This window comes from Rattus norvegicus, chromosome 2, assembly GCF_036323735.1.
Source record: "Rattus norvegicus strain BN/NHsdMcwi chromosome 2, GRCr8, whole genome shotgun sequence".
Classification (NCBI taxonomy): Eukaryota; Metazoa; Chordata; class Mammalia; order Rodentia; family Muridae; genus Rattus; species Rattus norvegicus.
In genome coordinates, this window is record NC_086020.1 from 23,914,888 (window position 1) to 23,938,046 (window position 23,159).

The window sequence follows — 23,159 nt, forward strand, 5'->3', positions numbered from 1 at the left end:
TATAGGGTTGCAAACCCTTTCAGCTCTTCAGTCCTTTATCTAACTCCTCCATTGAGGACCCCATGCTCAGTCCAATGGTTGGCTGTGAGTATCCACATCTGTATTTGTCAGGCCCTGGCAGAGCTTTGCAGGAGACAGCTATATCAGGCTCCTGTCAGCATGCACCTCTTGGCATCCCCAATAGTGACTGGGTTTGGTGACTGCATGTGGAACGGAACCCCATGTGAGACAGTCTCTAGATGGCCTTTCCTTTAGTCTCTGCTCCACACTTTGTCTCTGTATTTCCTCCTGTGAGCATTTTGTTCCCCTTTCTAATAGGGACTGAAGTATCTACACTTTGATCTTTCTTTCTTCTTGAGCTTCATGTGGTCTATAAATTGTATCTTGGGTATTCCGAGCTTTTCGGCTAATATCCACTTATCAGTGAGTACATACCATGTGTGTTTTTCTGTGATTGGTTACCTCACTCAGGATGATATTTTCTAGTTCCATCCATTTGCCTACGAGTTTCATCAAGTCATTATTTTTAATAGCTGAGTAGTACTCCATTGTGTAAACGTACCACATTTTCTGTAGCTATTCCTCCATTGAAGGACATCTGGGTTCTTTCTAGCTTCTGGCTATCACAAATAAGGCTGTTATGAACATAGTGGAACATGTGCCCCTGTGCCATGGTGGGGCATCTTTGGGGTATATTTCTAAGAGTGGTATTTCTGGATGTTTAGGAAGGTCTATTTTCCAATTTTGGAGCCTCCAAATTGATTTCCAGAGTGGTTGTACCAGTTTACAATCCCACCAGCATTGTAGGAGTGATCCTCTTTCTCCACATGCTCGCCAGCATTTGCTGTCACTGGAGATTTTGGTCTTAGCCACTCTGACTGGTATAAGGTGGAATCTCAGGGTTGTTTCAATTTGCATTTCTCTGATGGCTAAGGATGCTGAACATTTCTTTAGGTATTTCCCAGCCATTCGATATTCCTCAGCTGAGAATTCTCTATTTAGCTCTGTACGCCATTTTTTAATAGGTTATTTGGCTCTCTGGGGCCTAACTTCTTGAGTTCTTTGTATATTTCGGATATTAGCCCTCTATCCGATGTAGAATTGGTAAAGATCTTTTCTCAATCTGTTGGTTGCCGTTTTGTCCTAACAACAGTGTCCTTTGCCTTACAGAAGCTTTGCAGTTTTATGAGGCCCCATTTGTCGATTCTTGATCTTAATAGCCGAGTAGTACTCCATTGTGTAAATGTACCACATTTTCTGTAGCTATTCCTCCATTGAAGGGCATCTGGGTTCTTTCTTAAGAGCCACTGGTGTGTTGTTCAGGAAATCTTCCCCAGTGCCCATGTGTTCGAGGCTCTTCCCCACTTTTTCTTCTATTACTTTCAGTGTATCTGGTTTTATGTGGAGGTCTTTGATCCACTTGAACTTGAGCTTTGTATAAGCCAATAAGAATGGATCGATTTGCATTCTTCTACATGCTGACCTCCAGTTGAACCAGCACCATTTGTTGAAAATGCTGTCTTTTTTTCCCCCTGGATGGTTTTAGCTCCTTTGTCAAAGATCAAGTGACCATAGGTGTGTGGGTCTTCAATTCTATTCAATTGATCTACTTGCCTGTTTCTGTATCAATACCATATAGTTTTTTTTTTTTTAAATCACGATTCCTCTGTAATTCAGCTTGAGGTCAGGGATGATGATTCCCCCAGAAGTTCTTTTATTGTTGAGGATAGTTTTTGCTATCCTGGGTTTTTTGTTATTCCAAATGAATTTGTAAATTGCTCTTTCCAGCTCTATGAAGAATTGAGTTGGAATTTTGGTGGGGATTGCATTGAATCTGTAGATCGCTTTTGGCAAGATGGCCATTTTTTACTATATTAATCCTGCCAATCCATGAGCATGGGAGATCTTTCCATCTTCTGAGATCTTCTTCAATTTCTTTCTTCAGAGACTTGACGTTCTTCTCATACAGATCTTTCATCTGCTTGGTTAGAGTCACACCAAGATATTTTATGTTATTTGTGACTGTGGAGAAGGTTGTTATTTCCCTAATTTCTTTCTCAGCCTGTTTATCCTTTGAGTAGAGGAAGGCTGCTGATTTGTTTGAGTTAATTTTATATCCAGCTGTTTTGCTGAAATGGTTTATCAGGTTTAGGTGACCTCTGGTGGAACTTTTGGGGTCAGTTAAGTACACTATCATGTCATCTGGAAATAGTGATATCTTGACTCCTTCCTTTCCGATTTGTATCTCTTTGGTCTCCTTTCATTGTCTGATTGCTTTGGCTAGGACTTCAAGTACTATATTGAATAGGCAGGGAGCAAATGGGCAGCCTTTTCTAGTCCCTGATTTTAGTGGGATTGCTTCAAGTTTCTCTCCATTTACTTTGATGTTGGCTACTGGTTTGCTGTATATTGCTTTTACTATGTTTAGGTATGAGCCTTGCATTCCTGATCTTTCCAAGACTTTTATCATGAAAGGGTGCTGGATTTTGACAAATTCTTTCTCAGTATCTAATGAGATGATCATGTGTTTTTTCCCTTTGAGTTTGTTTATATAGTGGGTTATGTTGATGAATTTTCAAATATTGAACCATCCCTTCATCCCTGGGATGAAGCCTACTTGACCATGATGGATGATCGTCATTTTTGACTGGGTGGTACATACACAGGAAAAGTTGCTACATGCTAATTAATAAGCTTGGCAGTTCAGGTTGGTGTAATTTTCAAAATGTGCCTTGAACATCCACGCAAGTATATATGGTTGCAGGAAGGAGGTAGGCTAATAATACACTATATTTGTGGCCCGGTGAGATGGATCAGTGGGTAAAGGTTCAATGAACGCACATCATGGAAGAGAGAACTGACTGCCACCAGTTGTTTTGACACCAAATGCACATCACTGCCATGCAGTGTTTCTGCCCACCTTCCTTTGACTTAGAACATCTGGCTGAAGTCCTACCCTCCCGGGTGACTCAGAACATCTGGCTGAAGTCCTACCCCCTCCTGGGTGACTTTGCATGCATGCAGATGATTCATTCAATACCTAGCCTTTCTCTGACTCCCACTGCGGCTTGGCACTCCAGCAGCTGCAGTCTGTGGTTTCAGATCTTTTGAAATTTCTTCTGAATTCTATTTAACATTTCAGCTCATCGACCTCTTGGTCACATGTTCTGTGTGCTCGCTTCCTCTCTTACCTATTAGATTTGGGTTGCAGACTTTGTCTCTTCAGCAACTTTCCCTTCTATATTCTTGTGTCCCTTGCCTATTGCCTCTGCATCTTAATCGTGAAGTCCCAGTTCTGGATGACTTCCTGCTCTGCCCTTGAATTCAGGGCTTCTTCAGAGAATCCCATAACTGCCCTTGCTCCCGGGGATCCCCCAGACCTCCTGCACATCCTGATAATTTCTCTAGCTCCTTCTCCATTTCTCCTGGGAAGGAACTCAACCTGCATTTGTTCTACACTCTGCATCCTTCCCTGTCTGTAATGAAGATAAACATTCTTATCACCTTACAGTAAAAAAGGGACAGACCATACAATATCCTCTCTTGTCCCAACAATTGCATCTGATCATAGCACATGCTTGTTTCCTGTTACAGAGGAAGAGCCTCCCTCCCTTCCGTACACCCTCTTTCTAGGGCTGTGTTCCTCTGGTTCTACCCCTCCTCTATCCCCATTTTTAAACACTCCCAGTTGTTCCCACTGGAAACAAACAACTGAACGATGGTGAAGACCCAAGCTTTCTTCTCCTCTCCGTGCTCCTCCCTCTTCAGTTGTGGAAATATCTCCTGTGCTTGCTTCCTCATCGCCCACACCAACCAACAAAGCAGAACGTGTTTACTCACCACGAGGACACAGAGGACTTTGGTGCTGCTAACCGGATGAGCACATTTCAGGCTCTTCTTACCTGGGTCCTCTGAAGCTGAGGCCCACTCATGCCTGAGCTCCTCACCAGCAGAACGTCCTGGCACTGTCTGCACATTGCTTACAGCCCCCTTTCATGCTGTTCTGACTCTCCATTTTACACATGCCTGCGTGACTCCATCTATTCCCGAGGCCTCATTACCATTGCTGATAACACAAACCTCCACATTTCTATTCCTGAACTGTCTCATGAGGTTCCAATATACAGGTCTTATCCAAACATCTTTCCTGTTCTCTAAGCTTAGGGTGTGCATCCGAACTCACGCCTGTTAATGACTTTATATGTCGGCCAGTTTCCCCGTACTGTCAGCCCCATCTCCTCTGTATTATGTGGTTAGTGCCACCATGATTTACCTCCATATGCCTCTGCCCCCATCTGCACCAGTTTCATGTTTTGCTCGGGTTACTTGTCCCTCTTAACTGGTCTCCTTGCCCCAATTATCCTCTGTTCAATCGCTTCCAGACTATAGCCAGACTAATCTACAGTTGTTGTTTAAACATTTGATTTTCATTAAATTTAGATGACAAGAGAACAGGAACCGTGTCTGTGCTGTTAACTAGCAACTACTATAGCACCTGGTAATCAATAAAGCTATAAAGAAATTGTCTACTTTCTCCATATCTGTTCTATATAGTACTTGAAGTTTTAGCTAGAGCAATAAGACAACTGCAGGAGCTGAAGGGGATACAAACTGGAAAGGAAGAAGTCAAAGTATTAGTATTAGAAGATGATATGATAGTATATATAAGTGACCTTAAAAATTATACCAGGGAATTGCTACTGCCAATAAAAACTTTCAATGAAGTACCTGGATACAAGATTAACTAAAAACAACAACAACAAAACAAATAAACCAAACCAAACAGTAGCAGTAGCCTTCCTATATACAAATGACAAATGGACTGAAAAATAATTCAGGGAATAATACCTTTCACAATAGCCTCAAATAATATAAAATATCTTGGGGTAACTCTAACCAAGCAAGTGAAAGATCTGCATGATAAAAACTTCACGCCTTTAAAGAAATTGAAGAAGCTATCTTCTTATAGCAAAGAAAAAAATGACCATCCTACCAAAAGGAATCTACCAATTCAATATGGTCTCCATCAAGACTTGAACACAATTCTTTACAGACCTTGAAAGAACAATTCCCAACTTCAAATGAGAAAAAAAAAAAACCAGGATAGATAAAACAATTGTAATCAATGAAAGAACTGCTGTTAGCATCATCAACCCTGATTTCACATCGTACTATGAAAATATAACAATAAAAACCAAATGGTATTGGAATAAAATGGACAGATTGGTCAATGGAATTGAATCAAAGACCCAAATATAAATCCAAACATATATGACTACTTAATTTTTGTAAAAGAAGCCAGATATACACACTGAAAAAGAAAGCAACTTCTACAAATGGTGCTGGTCTAACTGGATGTCAGTCAGCATGTAGAAGAAAGCAAACAGATCCATATTTATCACGCTGCATAAAACGTAGGCCCAAGTGGATCAAAGACCTCAACATAGAACCAGATACACCAAAACTGACAGAAGAGAAAGTAAGGAATAGCCTTGAAAGCATCAGCACAGGAGACAGCTTCTTGTACAGAACACCAATAGTGCAGGCACTAAGATCAACAATTAAAGTAGGATCTCATGAAACTGAAAAGCTTCTGTAAGACAAAGGATACTACCAATTGGGTAAAGCAATAGCCTACAGAATAGAAAAATGTATCAACAATGCCAACCAACCAGAGCTTCCAGGGACTAAGCCACTACCCAAAGACTATACATGGACTGACTCCAACCTCATAGGTAGCAATGAATAGCCTAGTAAGAGCACCAGTAGAAGGGGAAGCCCTTGGTCCTGCTAAGACTGAACCCCCAGTGAACGGGATTGTTAGGGGGAGGGCGGTAATGGGGGGAGGATGCGGAGGGGAACACCCATATCGAAGGGGAGGGGGAGGGGTTAGGAGGATGTTGGTCTGGAAACCGGGAAAGGGAATAACAATTGAAATGTAAACAAGAAATACCCAAGTTAATAAAGAATAAAAAAATAGAAAAATGTTTCTATCAATTCTACATTCTACAGAGGATTAATATCCAAAATATATAAAGAACTCAAGAAACTAGATATAAGAAACCCCCAAATACTTCAATTAAAAAAGGAGGTAAGTATAGATCTAAATAGAGAATTGTCAATAGAGGAATCCCTAATGGCTGAGAAACACTTAAAAAACATTCAACATCCTTAACTTTCATTGAGATGCAAATCAAGATAACATTGATATTCTATTTTACACCTGTCAGAATGGCTAAGATCAATAACCTAAGTGACAGCTCATGCGGGTAAGGATGTGGAAAAGGGGGAACATGCCTCCATTGCTGGTAGGAGTGAAAACTTGTATAGCCACTATGGAAATCAATATGGCAGTTCCTCAGAAAATTGGGAATAGACCTACCCCAAGACCCAGCTATATCACTCTTGAGCATACACCCAAAGGGTTCTCCACAAGAACACTTGCTCAGATATATTCATTTGTCTTTATTCATAATACTCAGACACTGAAAACAACTTAGTTGTCCGTCAATAGAGGAATGGATAAACAAAATGTGGTGCAGTTACACAATGGTGTATCTCTCAGCTGTTAAAAAAAATGATATGGGGGCTGGAGAGATGGCTCAGAAGTTCTTCCAGAGGTCTTGAGTTCAATTCCCAGCAACCAAATGTTGGCTCACAACCATCTGTAGTGGTATACAATGTGCTCCTTCGGTGTGTCCGAAGACAGCCACAGTATAATCACATACGTAAAATAAATAATTCTTTTTAAAAATGATACCATTAAATCTGCCAGAAAATGGATGAAACTGGAAAAAAATCATACTGCGTGTGATAACCTAGACTCAGAAAGATAAATACGGTAGCTTCCCCTTATAAGTAGATATTAGCCACTAAGTAAATGATAATCAAGCTACAATCCATAGACCCAGTGAGGTTAGGTGAAGATGATGGGACTAGGGGACACGCACTGATCCCTCTGGGAAGCGAAAATAGAATAGATTTTATGAATGGACTGCAGATGCCTGGGGACAGGGACAAGAAGATCACATGAACTGGGAGATGAGATGAAGGGAGAAAGTATGGGGAGAGATGGGTGGAATTAAGGGTGGTTTCTGGGGTGTGGCATGGAAACCTAGAGCAGTGAAAACTTCCTGGAATCTATGAGAGTAACCCTAATGAGGATCTAATAATGGGGGATTCAGAGTCTCAGCTGTTGATCTCTTGTTCCCAGACAAGGCCTACAGTGGTGGGACTGGTTTGCAATCCACTGAGTTGTTGGCCAACAGGGTACTACAGAAATCCTCAAACAGTGTAGGGTAATGTTAAGACAAAGGGCTACTCTCTACAACATCCACACAACCCACTGAACTGGCGTCCACATGGAGCCTTCACCTCTCCATTCTAGTCTCTTTGGTGCAAGAGGGTACTCTGAGGGCTACCAAAAGAGAAACATGGGCGCTAACTGAGCCACAAAACCATTGACCTGTAATCTGTCCTGCCTGCAAACTATGCTAGGATAATGGTGGCACAGAACTTGTGGGAGTAAAATCAATCAATGTCTGATCTTACTTAAGGCCTACTCCATAAGAAGGAACCCATATCCAACACTGCTTGAGTAACCAAGTACCAGAGCCTGGATAGCCCAGCAACCTAGGGTAAAACCAAATAGGACTGCTCAAAAAAAAAATCAATAAAATTATCCCTAATGAAAACAACAACCAAGCAAGACAACAACAACAACAACCACAAAAAATAGCCAGCTCAGGAGGCCTCTGTAAAGTTACCACAGTGACAGAGTGGGCCAGGTAGCCCTATATCCAGGGAAGGTGACAACTTCCAGGTGGATGTCTGCTTCTGTGGCAGTGGGCTCCCTTGCCCTCCCTGCATTACCTCCTGACTGTGACCCAGTGCTGTACCACCATGGAACACAACGAAAACATGCGGAAACCCTCCTCCTAACCATCAAACTGAGAAAAGGAGTGTCTGTGGAAAGAAGTGGGCGGGAAAGACAGGTGGACAACACCGTGAAGGTTTGTCTCTTTGAGGCATTTACTTGTATATGTTCACAGGAGCTGGATGCCTGGGTCATGTCATAGCTTTACTTTTAACTCTTTGGAGGAACCATCATACATTTTCCATAATCTTCACTAATTCAAAGCCCCCGACAGTATACACATTCCTTTCTCTCACATGCTCGCCATCAGTTAGTCTTAGTTCTTTTTCTCTTTGTAAGCTTTAGTTGATTCACTTAACATCCACTGAATCTATTTCATGCAGCCCGGATAGCCATTCTCACCAGCGCTCATAGCACTGTGTGAGAAAGGAAAGGCATTGAACTCACCTAGGCTAGAGTCTACAGCCATGACCTCATGGAAGTCAAAGGCAGAACAGTGGCCTCCAGAGTGGATGGACAGATAAAGGGAAGTTTACAATGGGTGCTCAGACAGTGAGATGAGTGTAAGAATTTCTGGTGTCCTGTTATGCAGAAAGATGACTACAGGGAACAATAATGCACTGTACATTTGAGAAAGCTAAAAGATTGGCTTTTCACAGTAAAGTTAGGAGAAATGTTTGAGCAAATGAATGTTTAATCTGCATTAAACATTACCTGATATGTACATATAAACACACTCTGCCATTACATCTATAATTTATATGGCAAAGTAAATTTAAATTAAACAGCCTTATCAAAATTACCAGTTGATACCACAGAGCTAATGCTACAGTTTATATAGAGTGACAAAAGAGGTAGCCAAGGAATGGCAGCCACTGTCTGAAAGGAGAAAGAAGGCTGGGCACTCTTCAGTCTAATGGTGAAATTAAACACATAGCCAGATGTACAAGGCAGTCTAGTGTGGGCGCGACTGAGAAGCTGGCCCAAGGTTAGTACTGAAGTGCAGGGAACATGAACTAGTCAAAACAAACTCCAGGAAGAGCAATTCCTACTCAAGGCAAGACCGTCAGGCCTGACTGCTGTAAGGTCGTAGTAGTCAAGACTGGAGCCAGGTGCAGTGGTAGGTACCTGTCCTCTCAGCATGGGGAAATAGAGGAAAGTGGATCCATTCAAGGTCACCCTCAGTGTACAACAAGGCTGAGGATAGCCTGAGGTACATAAGACTGTCTCAAACAAAACAAAACCAAAACAGGACAAAAGCAAAAACAAAACAAAAACCCAACAAGGAAATCCGTGATGCTGTTGTAATACTGTGTCCACACATCAGTGGAAGAGGACGGGGCGTTTAGAAATTAATATACACACATGCACTCAACTGAATGTTAGCAGTACCATTTAAATGGGAAAAGAAGAGTTGTAACAAAGGACACTTTCTGAGGCCCTGAGACATCTCTGTGCAGATGAATCTGACCTCTTTCTAGAACCACATATAACAACATGTGCAAGCAAAACAAAGACCTCACTTCAATTCAAACATTAAAAATTGTTGAGAATCTTTGTGAGTAACAGTCATTTTGTAGACATGAAACCTAAGGCTTGGCAAAGGGAAAACAGAGGAGGCTCTCTCAGGGTGAGGGTTTTGAGTCAGATCCACTGCCAGGAAAGTGATGGGTGCATTGAATAGGGGATATTTTAAAATTATATATCTGATAAGGATCTAGACATACACACACACAATAAGTACATGAAAACACACTCCATACTACTGGACATTAGGTAAAGGTACGCCAACACTATGGTTAGATATAACTTCATATCTAACAGAATATTAACAATTAATTAGGAGATAATGACAGTCACTGGCATGGATGGGGAAATCTTCTTTGCCTCCACATTGTTGGTGGAAATTAAAAAAAAAAAAGGATGATTTTTGTGTTAAAAGTAGTTCAGTAGCCAGTACTCAAAATTAAGCGGAGTTACCATGTGACCTAGACATTCTACTTTTAGGCACATACAAAGTCACGTATGCCAAAATGTATGTGTTTGAACCAGCATTTTCAGTAATACAACAGAGAGGAAAATAAGCCAAATATTTGTGACCTGAGAAAAAGACAAAATGTGACAGAATTTCCTTCAGTCGTCATCAGAAGGAATGAACTTTAGACGCTTCAGCTCTGAACCAGATGAGAACAAGCTACGTGCGGTCTGTGGCTTCGTTTATACAAGATTCCAGAACAGGCTAGGTACTGGGACAGGCTACCTTGTCGTGTTGAAAGGGTGAGGGAGAGAACCGATGGAGAGCAACTGCGAGAGCGACTGCTCATACAGCTTCTTTTAGGGATGGTGGAAAGGTCCTAGAATTATACAGGAGTGTTTGCAATACAGCATTTTGAGAAAACAAAAATCACTGAATTAATGCACTTTCAAATGGTAGCCTTGGTGGTATGCAAATTATAGCCCCATGAAAAGGTCATAACATCCCACAAGTCCCACAAATCCCACACTGGGTTTGTTCTTAATACACCAGGTGAGATTAATCCATCCCTGCAATATGGCAAAAAGTATCGGGTTTGTAACAAGTGCGATAGGGGAGCAAGCAGGGTCCTGTAAAAAGTTACAACCCAACTTCGCAAAGTCCGAATCCAAGGAGGGACATTCAAATCCGAGAGACACGGGGACTGCTGATCGCTTGGCCTTTCCCGGTAGCCTAACAACGGCATGGAGGTCAAGCACACATGACGCCCAGAACAAATGTGCTGTGCTGATGATTTCTTCTCAGAAGATGGACTTTGGAAAACCGAAAATGATCATTTTATAGGACTCATTCAAACTGGTTTTCTTTCTCAGCAGTTGTAATGAGTGTGGTTATGAGAAGACAGAGTGAGAGATGAGGGGGAAAGGACCTTTAGAAAAGACTTCATAGGCGACTGTCTGCGCACACTCAACTGCTGCGACTACCTTCCTGTGGAGGTTCCGCCTCAGCTGTGCATGAACAAATCTAAATTTGTTAAGTCTGAAACACTACGCCTGGGTTTGAGGAATAGGCCACTTCGATTTTGATTAATAAACACCTTTTGAATAAGGTTGTAGTGGAGATGGGAGCAAGTCCTGATGGAAACGAGGGTCTCGATTGGAGGAAGCTACTTAGACGTGCATATGCTTCAACACCAGCAAATGGTCTAAAAAACCAGGCCGAGTGTATCCGCTACTCTATACTAGATGCACTGAAGGTGGGTTAAGATCCACGTGTCTCCGTGGGAATCTACAGGGTTAGCTACAGACCTGCCAGCAATTCCTAAGTAGCTTGGCTCAAGGAGAAGCTTGATGGGGACGATGCTCACTGGGGTCTAGTGGGACTACTTCTGCCTTAGGACATTCCTCCTGTGATTTGCCAGCTCCATCCCGTAATAAGCTACACAATTGTCAAACAGTTAAAACTGTAGATCTTTCCTGCCAGGCCACGGTGGTGCACACCTTTGATCTCAGAGCTCTGGAGGCAGAGACAGGCAGATCTCTGAGTTCAAGGCCAGCCTGCTCTACAGAGTGAGTTCCAGGACCACCATAACTGTATGTATTTCCTAAGGAAGAACTTCTGAAGTCAACAGGATTTTAATTTGTTTGGGGTGAGACTGTAAACCCTTTACACTCGCTCAGTAGGTATGGTATGAGCACTCACGTGTTAACCCATTTCCCACAGTCAGCAGGTCCCGTGACTATTCTGCCACTGAGGTGTTAGATGTACACAGAATGAAATTGCTCTGTGCAGTTCTTTTCAGGTATTGACCATGAGGCTGAGCATATGACAGGTATCACGGCACAAACGGGATCAGAGGAACCTAGTGGATCTGTTCTTAGATTCTTTGTGTGAAAATAATTTCCTAGTCTGCAGACGAGGAAGGTAAAAGGCCAAACCCATCGAAATAGAAACAGTGCTAGTTAAATAGACGAACCCAAGTATTTCTGACTTCAAAGCCAACTTCCCAGCCCACTTTGGCCAAGTTATGTATTATCAAAGTTCAGTTGAAGAAATAGAATTGCTTCACATAGTTGAAGCCCTTATTGGGAGTGTTGAGAAACCAAGGCTAGTTCATTTTACAGGAACATTTCCAGAGTCACACTCCAGAAGTAGACACCCCAGTACCCATCATTTCTTCTTAAGACCAGAACTTAAGAGGCTTCTGTGGCCTCTGTTGTTACTCACTATTGACTTACTATCACTATGGATGAAGAATGACATCACTATGAATGGGGGTGAATTACTATGACTATGCATGAGGATGTCTTACTATCACTAGGGTTGGAGAATGACTTACTATCACTAAAGATGGAGGACAACTTACTATCACTATGGTTATAGCAAGTTCCAGGGATCTGGATGCCCTTTGAGGTTCAGAGAATTTCTGATTTAGGGCTGCAAATTTGTGTATGTCAAGGAAAAGATTCCAAAGTTTTCATCAGCTTCTCAAGGGGGTTTCTGACTCTATAGTGGATCAGACCACTTTAATATACTATCTTTATTATGATGCCAACTTCAGAGCGAGATGGATGTTGTGCCAGGCGGTAAAATGGTGGCTGAGGACACAACCTTCCAAACACAGGTGTCTGAGATGTGATTCTGGTTCTTTTCTTGGGTATTTGACTCTCAGCACATTGCTTTTGGGGTCTCAGTGTCTCTTGTACGCAAAGGTGTGGAGTCAGCCTGCGAATAGGGAGTGTGGAGCACCTGGCACTTGGAAAGTACTTACTGAGTGGCAGCTGCTGTTGCTAGAATACCTCTAGACAGGCAGATTCTACTTTTAGGAAGTTACATAATAGACACACACTTTCACATTTATTCCAGTTCCATGGAGATCTTAGAAAAGGAAGCACTTGGTTTCCTGTAAAGACCGTACCTGTCCTTAGGATGATGGCCTGGTTTTTGCTTACAGAATAAATTATATGGTGCCAATTACAGGCAGCACAAATACCTCAAATACAGCTACTCCATGCCTAGCTGGGAACGTGTTCTGAAGGCGCCAAATGAGGATGTTTAAAGTATGCAAAATAATCTCTGTTTGGAAAGGGATATATTCACAATGGACTAGCCCTCACATAGGTTTACTTGATCAAATATTCCACACCGACCTTATTATCTAGAGGAGGTAGCTGACCCACTTACCACACACAAAGCCTCATGCCTCAAGACTCTACTTATCCTATATTGCTTAGGGAAGAACTTAAGGGCATCCGTGCTGTTCTGCTCATACACTAACAAATCTAACGAACTGGAAAATGCTGGCGGTTATTCCTGGAGGCTGCCCCTGGACAGAGGAAGAACGCTTGGTTTTGGCAAGAATGAAAATCAGACCCTTTAATGGTGGTTAACAGAACCTTTAAAAGTAAATATACACTGACCTGGTAATTCCATTCTAAGAATATATCCAAAGAAACAATCAGCATATATAAGCTATACTTATAAGGATATTACTCAAAAGCTTCCGAATACAAACTGAAAAACACTCAATTTTCAAACTACAAAAATCTGATAAGAGGCCAGCTTAGAATCCTGTACAGTCATTAAAGAAAGTCATGGGGATGAAAAGTCAGTGATGTAAAACTTTTTAATCCAGGAACATAATTTGACTCATTTGTGTTTATAACACACATACACATACACACACACATACATACATACACACACACACACACACACACACACACACACACATACACACAGAGAGAGAGAGAGAGAGAGAGAGAAACACAGATACCCAAGTTCCAGAAAGTTATCTACTTTGAAGTTAACAGTGCTAACTTGGGATGTCTTGGGGTTTTAAATAATTTAATTTTCTTCTATATTTTATGGAATATTACATACACACACATATGCCTTTGTAAATCAGAGAAAGGATTGTTGTTCTTTGCTTTTTCCTCAATAAATGTATAGGAAAATTAATGGTTTATAAAATAGTCAGACAAAGTAATTACATAAAATACACAGAATCTGAGGGAGCCAAGCTAACCATGATTAAATATAAATCATGTATCTATTTTAAAAGCATCTAAATTCAAAATGTCTCAGGACCTTTAACGCACATCTGCAGGCTGAACCTGGACAGTAAGCTACTAGTAAGGACCTTTACTGCATAACCCACACAGCAGCACACACTGCTATAGCTTTACTGTAGAAAGGCTGAAGATCCTCTGCCCAGCTTCAATCACAGATGAGAGTGATATTTGTAAAGGAGAATCCTGTTTTATATTTCAAAATTGTCTACAAAAGATTTGGCACAAGAAAATTTAGTCTCTTCAGATACACATGTCTTCTTCCTTCTATTACAGAACGAAGTATATTGAATTGCTTTCCCCTGTATTTCTTGTTTTAGAGAGCACAGACATCCCTAAGCCTGGGCTCTCTATTAAACTTGTCGCTTCTTCCATTATTTAGTCCTTATTCACTTGCTATGTTAGTTATAGTATATGTGTGCACTGTATGTTAGAAGGTAGACATGCATGTCCTAGATGTATGCAGTGGATATTAGTGGGAGTGGATAGACATACATGTATATTACTTGACATGGTTTTGAAAAGCGGATTGGACAGAGGAAGAACCCCTGGACAACTACCCTGAAGAATACTCTGAGATAGTGGTAATGGCTTCCATAGATACTTGATTCACTTTGCTGTTGTATTTACTTATGGGTTACTCTTTAAAATAATACATTGACTATAAACATTAATATGGGGGACTTAGCAGCTGATCTGAACGAGAGGAATGGACTAGTGAGGGAAAGCTGAAGAGGGTGAACGAGGAATGAAAAATAAAGGAATGCATGATAGAGTATGTGTGTACCGCGACGACTCTATCCAAAACACAGTCAAACACAGGGTGTGATGTTGCACACCAGCATGCGGGGTGCTGACAGGACAATCAAAGTTCAAGGCCAGCCTTGGCTACAGAGTGAGTTTAAGGCCAACCTGAGCTACATGAGACACTGTCTCATAGAAGAAAAGAGAAGTAGCATCTTTCTTCGGTAGCTTCAAATCCTATTGGTGATGGAGAACACATCCAGGGTGAAGCCCCAGCTGAGCCTGCACTCCTTTCTCCCCAATCCTGTGTCACCGTCCCCAGCATGCCAGTCTCTGCACAGTCCTTACCACCTACCCATCACAAACCTCTTTGTAAAATACTGGAAATGAGAATATAAATATTCCTCAAACTTGAAGTTTGGGATCTAAGGTGTTTATTAAAAATTAAAAATTGATAGTAGGTAATTATAAAAATGAAATGTGCTAGGATGAATAATATTAAAATGAATTATTAAATATTTTAAATGGTATTTTATTTTTATATTTATAAGCTGCTCCTTGTTCAGGAATAGAAATTCTAGTGACATACTGTTAAATTTCTTAAATAAGGCCTTTGGATATATTCAAGGCATGCACTGAATCAAAAGTTTAATGATCAAAACCTAAGAATTGTTTTGCTCAAGTAGGTACAGGTGAGACAGAAACTATTAGGCAGCATCTTGTTGTTACCGTTCAGTAAAATAAACATGTGACCTCAAATACATCAGTAGATCCAGGTTATTTATGAGAAATGCAATCTAAAACTCTCATTAAAATGGAACAAAGCAAATCTGAGAAATTATGTCAATAAGACTTTTTTTTAAAAATCTCTTTATTTAGATTAATGTGATCATTAGTGACGAGCGGTTAGAAACTTCAGAAAGTTCGGGCCAGATGGGAAGACAGTGTTACACCAGCACTGACTCCTGTGACAAAACTAAGATACTCATGAAAGACAGGTTAGCCAAGGACAATGAAAAGTAAGTTTCATATGCTGCCTCTTCTTTTTAAATGTGTGTGTGTGTGTGTGTGTGTGTGTGTGTGTGTGTGTGTGTGTGCATGTGTATGTGTGCATCTATTTAGGTGCCCATGGAGTCCAGAAGAGGGAACTGGATCCCCCGGAGCTTGAGTTACAGGTGGCTGTGAGATGCCAATGCACTGGGGCTGGGAGCACAGCTTGGTCCTCTGCCAGTCTCCCATCTTCATACTTTTCTTTATGCAACAAATGTGAAGGGTACAAACCGAGTTCATAAAATCCTTATAAAAATGTGGCGGTTTTCTATAAAACAAGAAAAGCACAATGCACCATGAGTGACAGTGGACTTTTCTGGATTGACAAAACAATGAACATGGAAAGTGAAGTATGTTGGCGATATCCAGTATCCAGTATCCAGTATCCATTATGTTGATGATATACAGTCTCCGTGGCCATCAACAACTCAGTGGACAAGCAGATTGGCAATCTAAAAACAGTTAGTACAGTCGAGAGAAAAACAGCCCTGCACTGAGATGCCAATGATCCGAGCATATTTCAGCCTCTTAAAACAAGTGACAAGATTACTGAGAACTATTAAAATATTATGCCTACAAATCAAACAACACCCCCACCCCCCAAAAAAAAGCAACCAAAAAACCAAAGAAATAAAAAAAAAGTCCTGAAAGACAGACGCAGCGCTGGGCCTCCATTAACTTGCTTACCGAATGACTTACTAGTGTTCAAAGTCAGATACAACAAATTAGCAGCAAATTACAGAGAAAACAACCACACGATATTGGCACTGCTACTTAAATCAAACCCCACCGTGAAAGGCGCCAGCCATGGAGCTGGCAGAGGTTCTGAAGAAGCAGCAGCAACCTATAAAGCAACTTAATTTTCTTGTCATTTAAGAATTAAGCCACTTCCAGTTCACAAGGATCCTACCAGGTGCGCTAAATTGATGTCATTATGAGCCATCAGGAAATACCCACGGAGACCTATAGCAACACGGCGCTGTTCTGTTAAACAGCTGTGTGTTTTAATTGATTTGTATTATTTAAACCAGGAAGAGTTAAAAGTCAGCCATCGGATGTTGTGTAAAAGAGATGCCTAAAGACTCCGGGGAGACTGAGTTCAGAAGAAGCCAATCACTGGCGCTTCACTTGAGCACTCACAATTCTTACTAGAGGAAGCACAATTAAATCATCAGCTATCATTATAAATCACTGAGGAATGCACGAAGCTTCCTTACTCAAGATCCCCAAGCCAATGACTTCCTGCAGCACCGAGAGTCAAGAGGAATTTATTCACCGAAGACTCTTAAAATATTTTTGTTGTTGAGTTATGTATACGTGCTTTGTTTTAATCTTGGAGAAACTTTTTTATGGTAAGAAAGCGAAACTTCCTCAAATTATCATCCTGTTGCACGTTTTAGGCAAGCCCTGCTTTTCAAGCTGAAATCATGGTATCTGGGTAAACGTGTTTTACAGAGGCTGCTGGTCTTCTACTCCCTATAGATACTTAAGATGGTGCTTTTTTTTTTTTTATTTTTCTGTGTGTGTACGTGAGGTGCACCTATATGTATGCATCTCTGCATGTGTGTGGGCACATGCATATAAATTTCATGTGGGGGATTGAGGTTGATGTTGGGAACGAACATCAATGGTACATCATTTTGCTCAAAGACAAGGCCCATCAATCAAAACTAGAGCTCAACTACATGACTATTCGCACCAAAGAACTTGCTCTGGAAATCCCGCCTGTTTTCTTAGGCTAAAATCACGGGTGGACTGCCACAACCATTAAACATTTATATGGGTTCTGGGGATCAGAACACTGGTCCTCATGCCTGTACAGCACACACTTTAAGCAGAGCCATCTCTCCGGTCTCTTAGTCAGGTTCTTGCAGAGGGCATGCAATGCAAGGGAGATAAACAATCAGCGTGCTTCTTCATAGTTCCACCCCTGAACAACCTTCACTGACTTGGACTCGGTCCCCTCAGGCACACAGAAACAGAAAGCAAAGGGCTTCCAAACTCTAGGCTTCCAAATTTAAAGCATCCGGTTCAGGTGCTAGAAATAATTATGTAAAAGGAGGTAAGACATAGGTTGCTATTCATATGTAAGTCTCCTGCTTACCTTTAGGAATTAAGCTGGGGACTTGAAGAGAAGGCAATTCTAAACAAGCTGTTACACAAAAGACTTATGGGCATGTGTTCATCCCTCACGAGCCCAAATGCACATGTGGAGAAAATGATCCAATGTGATGGACTCCTTTGTGGTTTGGGAGCGTGAAAATAGAAGTGTGTCTCTAGCACATTAGCTGAAGAGCTAGAAGCCATAAAAAGAAACGTACGTCCCATCACGTACTCATATCAGCAGCGGTAGAGAGAAATGATAGGAAGACTGAGATTGGGCACGAGAGGACCAGGGACAGCTCCTGGAGGTTCCTATAGCCCAGTCATGTATTCCTCAAGTACAGTGCCTAGGGGCCACTTACCCTTTAAGGACACATAAAAATGTTTATATTACTTGTAAAAAGAAAAGACAAAACTTTTAGGTGAAATTAAATATTTTGGCACAGAATGTGAATATAGTCATCTCTATTATGAGTTATAAAATTATAATTTTAATATTTTTGTGTGGGAAAAGGAGCCTGCAATAGTTTGGAATTGACTTTAGTGTATACTTGTAGGTTGATATCATTAAGCAGGTGAAGGCAGACAAGTTAGGTCAAGGCCATGATTGGACAGTAAAAAAATAAGGCAGGGACAAAGCTTTTGTAAGGCGGGAGAGAGGGGGAAGAGAAAGAGAATCAAAATGGAGACGGGGAAGATGACCCATATCTGGGTGGTCCTGAATTGCCAAGGTAGCTGGGATAGATTTCTGTAGGCACATTTATCTTATCTAGGTGGGTGGTTTATATCCTTATCAATTGGTTGTGAGTTTATTGTGTGGATGTATTGTGGATTGAGAATTTAACATATAAATCTGATTGTTGGGTTACAGTTTGTTGAGTCTTGGTTTTATCGGGAAGTTGAGAGTTTATACTTTTATAACTACCAAGGGGCGGTTGCTGGGAGTGTGGGCAGAGTCTGTGGCAGGAGCCATGATAGGCCAGCTGCTGCTGGACTTCTAGAACCATGATTTTACTGGGTAGCTGGAACCAGAGAGTTTGCAGCTAGCAGAGAGCCTCGGGAGAGATACTAATCTGAGATAAATTAGCGCTCGTTCCAATGGCCCATTGGAGCCAGAACTAGCGACTGCCAGGGTATGAATGGGAACCGGTTCTGCCATTTTTTTTTGTTTTCCTGCAACATATACCCCCAAAGTTTATATACTAAAAATTTGGTCCCCTGTGTTATAGTTTTGAGCCTGGTAGAAAGGTGGTTACATGGTCAGGATTTTAGTAGTTACTTTCTTTGTCGCTGTACAGCAATAAAATCCCTAAGAAACAACTGAATGGAAGAGCACTTGCTTTGTCTCACAGCCTAAGAGGGGGCTCTGCATCATGGTGGCAAAGGCATGATTCATGGGGTTGGGAATGCATGACTAGAATGCCTCGCATTTCCACAGGCAAGGAGCTGAGAGAAGGGAACGCTGGTATTCATCTGATGTCTCCTATTTCCTTCCATTCCACTCAGTTTGGGACCCAAGTGCATGGAATGGTGCCACCCACCCTCCAGGCCAGTCTTCCCGCATCAGCTAAAACTCTCTGGGCACATCCACAGGCGAGATCTCCCAGATGGTTCCAAATCCCTTCAAGCTAGCGATGAAGGCTAATCCCTGCAGACCGTGTTCTCTCAGAAGGTTCTGATGGGGTTCTCATGGGGCATTGGTTAGCTCCCTCGTGAATAGCATACCAAGAACAAAGCGAAGCTGGCCCTGAATCCCATGACTTTACTTTTTGGTATGTTATCTCTAGTGCACGCATGTGTCTATCTCCCTTTCTGCTTCTCTGTCTTGCTGTGATGTCACCAGAGGCCTCCTCACCGGAGGCCGAATGGGTGGGGCTGCTCACATGTGAACTGCCAGCCTCCAAAATGGTAACCCCATCAAGTTTTGTTTTGTTTTCCAAAATAAAGTACCCATGTTCCGATATTTCACATTGGTGCACAAAATGAACTAATACAGATTCGATAATGGTGGATGTTCTACAATCCTGAAATTCGAAAATAATGAGGAAGGAGAATGAGGGAGAGAGGGAAAAGGAGTGAAGCAGCCAAGAGCCAAAAGAAATCCTGAGGCCCAAGCAATCGACTAAGTCACAAGGGTTTGGCTTCAACTACATGAGCAAGGAGAGGGGTGGGTCAAAGCCTAATATTATTCTAGTTAATTCATCGGTTATTGTAGAAATTACTGAAGTAACTATTTGCCCTGAAGTAATCAGTGCTGATTTTTTCCATAATGTATTTCCTTACATATCCTAGACAATGTTCAAAGTATTATATGTATATTGATTTAGTTTTCCCTCCAACTCTATAGATGATAGCATCATCTGTATAGGAAAATTAAACTAAGACACAAGGTGTGTCATAATTTGCAGAAGATCCTGCAACTAGCCCAGTGCGGGCACTCGGGCATGCGGGCACACACGGGCACACACGGGCACACACGGGCACACACGGGCACACACACACACACACACACACACACACACGGCTTTACCGTTTAAAATTTGGACAGGACATGTACAACATTTATGTGCAACGTTTCATACCATAAGGCAAGAAAGGCATTAAAAATACATAGCTTGTTATCAAGATGACTCAGGAGTTAAAGAGATGTTCACTAGTAACTTAAGACATGCTGAACATCAAAAAAGACAATAACAATCATGAACTAAGACAAAACACTAATATCCATTCACAGAAATTTAATAAAACAATCTTGGTGTCTTGCAGAGGTTGCTAAATGGTCAACTCCATCTGCAAAGCTAGAACAAAAGAAAGAAGTAGATGTCTGCTGCCTTTCTAAAACAAGAGTGGTGGGTGAAACTTTGTCATTACTGAAATAGTCTCACAAATAAATAATGAATGATACAATTAAAACATCCCAATTATTGAACCCCTGAATGAGTTAATGATATAGGGCCATCAGAAGATGCTAATATTAAAAAACAGAGCCATGATCATGCATGAGACTAATCAAAAACACTTATGAAGTTTTCCTGCTCCACCCCAAATTCAAGCACAAATTTGATCAAACCTTAATATCTAATTACCAGCTCATAAAATTTAGGGGAGAACACATGAAGCATCATAATGATGCAGTCAGGAAAAATAATCAAGGTTGCAAAATAAACTTGTAGAATAAACAACCTGTTTCTTCCATGGTTTGCCATGTAAAAGAGGAAGGAATGAAAATCCACATAGATTTTAAGCAGATTTCTAAAGTTGTAAGTGATTTTGGCCATTCTGGGTTAAGTTTATTTGGATATTGATTCAAACCAACTCAAAAAATTAAAATAGTGCTTGCTTGCTTGCTTAATGTTTCTGTACTTTCCCCCAATTTTAGATGTAATTTCAGACTCACATTACTGAGAGTTTTTAGTTTTTAATTTTTCTATGATGAAATAATTGTAATTTTACATATAGCGGAAAGAAATGATACAAAGAAATCTTTTGCAACCTGCTCAGCTCCTCCCAACAGCAACATCTTGCATAACCCTACCGTGTGACAACTGAGATGCTCACCAAGTGAGGACACAGAGCGCAGAGCTCCCCCGGCCTCATTACAGCCTGCTTCAGCACCGCACCACCGCAACCCTGATGTCGGGTATGACTTCACCCTTTCAAAAATGCTTTACTGCGTAGAGGAATGTAAGTTCATTCTTCTCTTGCCTTGGACAAAGATAAGCTCCAAAATGGTTGAAAGGCCTTAGCACAATACCTGAAACTCTGACACAGCTAGAAGGAAAGACAGAGTATCCTACAAGACACACACAGAAACTAGGATTCCTAAACAAAGCTTTGGTCACTGTAGTGGCTATTCCTGGTTGTCAACTTGACTATGTCTGGAATGAACTACAGTCCAGAATTGGAAGGCTCACCTTTGATCCTGATCTTGAGGCTGGGAGATACAAGTTTCTGACCTGGATCTTAGCATGGAGATCTTGAGGCAAAGTGTCTATGAATCCCAGGAGCTTAAGGGAAGGAGATCTCTGAGTTCAAGGTCACCTGGGGCAAACCAAGTCCCAGAGCCAGGAGTGGTGGTACACACCTTTAATCTGGGACACACCTTCTGCTGGAGTCCTACATAAGGACATTGGAAGAAGGAAAAGGTTTTCTTTTTCTTTTCTTTTCTTTCTTTCTTTTTTTTTTTTTTGCCTGCCTGCCTGATGGGACTGAACCATGGCTAGATCCTTGGACGTCCATTCAGAGCTGCTGCTGATCGTTGTTGGGGAGTTGGACTACAGGCTGTAAGTCATCAACTCTTACTATATAGTTCTGTGACTCGAAAGAACCCTGACTAAGACAGTGATCTAGGGAAAAAGGGGGAGAGGGGCAAGCTAACAATTGACAAATGGCACCTCCTGAAATTAAAACGCCAAGGAAAGTATCAAATTAAGAGTCAGACTGCACAGTAGGAGAACATCTTTCCCAGCATCAAAGGGATGCATACGCATCTAAAACACACAAAGAACTCAAAAGGCAAAACATAAAAACACTGGCTTAATAAAAAAAAATTAGGTTATAGACCTGAACAGAGTTCTCAGAGGAAAAATAAATGTTCATGAACATTTTAAAACACAGTCAATTATCACTGGCCACCAGGAAACACAAATTAAAAACTACGCTGTGTTCCTTTCTCCCGCCAGCCAGAATGGGTACCATCAAGAGATCAAAAGACAACAAATGCTGGCGAAGACACAGAGAAAGAAAAATCTCCGTTCACTGTTGGTTGAAGTGTAAACTGGCGCATCCCCTGAGGAAATCATCCTGGGGATTCCTCAGAACGTTAGAAAACAGCTACAGCGTGAGCCAGCGTGGCACACAGGGAAAGGACCACTCCTGCACTCCACCGAAGGACCCCGTATCCCACCATAGAGATGCTTGCCCCTCAACGCTCATTAGTGTGCTAGCCGTTCAGCTGGGAAAGAGGATCAGCCTAGGGATCAGGTAGCTGACTTGGTATGTGAACAAAGCAAAACCTAGCTACATGCACTGAAAACAGAAATTTGCAATGTATGGAACTATAAAAAAAAGTATAACTGAGTGAGGTGACCCAGGCACAAATGCTACACATTCTCCCTTATGGGGAACCTAATTTTGAATTTAATTTTTGTGTTCAACTTAGAGTACCATAGAAGCCAGCCAAGTGCAAAGAGGCCAGTGGATGGGGAGTGCCTTAAGGGAGGTAGGAGAGCACATGCGTGGTGTGAAGTAGAGATGGGAATGCTGGGAATGGAAAGGTTAAGGACAGGAGGAGGAGAGCATGGGGGAAATGGGGGGCAAAGGAGAGGGTAAGGTAAGATGT

The 23,159-nt window shown here is 41.5% G+C and overlaps 1 protein-coding gene across 11 annotated transcripts in view; it reads right to left on the reverse strand.

Annotated features, from left to right (window-relative positions):
- Positions 1 to 23,159, reverse strand: part of Atg10 (autophagy related 10) — a 289,765-nt gene that overhangs the window by 71,193 nt on the left and 195,413 nt on the right. Inside the window, exon 1 of one of the 11 annotated variants that reach the window (XR_010063662.1) lies at positions 1 to 15,951. This exon is cut by the window's left edge and continues 30,585 nt beyond it. The exons of the other annotated variants lie outside the window; for them this stretch is intronic. The gene's annotated coding sequence lies outside the window, so the exon portion shown is untranslated. Of the gene's footprint in view, positions 15,952 to 23,159 lie in introns of those variants that run through there. 11 annotated transcript variants of the gene reach the window in all.